Source organism: Wasmannia auropunctata, unplaced genomic scaffold (genome assembly GCF_000956235.1).
Source record: "Wasmannia auropunctata unplaced genomic scaffold, wasmannia.A_1.0 LD336074.1, whole genome shotgun sequence".
NCBI classification, from domain to species: Eukaryota; Metazoa; Arthropoda; class Insecta; order Hymenoptera; family Formicidae; genus Wasmannia; species Wasmannia auropunctata.
In genome coordinates, this window is record NW_012026816.1 from 3,550,154 (window position 1) to 3,550,637 (window position 484).

Consider the following 484-nt stretch of genomic DNA (forward strand, 5'->3'; position numbering starts at 1 on the left):
ACGATATAGAAAAGAATTTAACGAGTTCGCGATACCGTAACGTGGTTAGTTGTAGTCGATACGTCAACTATGCAACGTTCCCTCAACATGGATAGCAACAAAAATCGTGAGAGAATCGCAAAAGAGATTGCGAAAACGAGCGATTCGATTCGGAAAAAATATCGTGCTTTGAAAACTGGTAAAATAGAGGAAGATATTGCGCTGGAGAGACATTTTAAACCTGTCATCGAACCTCTGAAACAAATTGTTGAAAAAACCACTGGTGAGGAAGCGATCAAGAGCGAAGCCAATGTTGCATCAAGTATCGGATTTAAGAAGCGAAAACATGAAGATAGCAAAGATGATGATGAAGATGATACATTGATCACCTTAAACAATACATTGATTACATCAACACCTAAAATAATGCAACGAAAAAAATGAAACGTGGCGTCACCCACGCTCAATTCTGTATCAGCGATAGAACCGCAGGCGGGTTCATCTG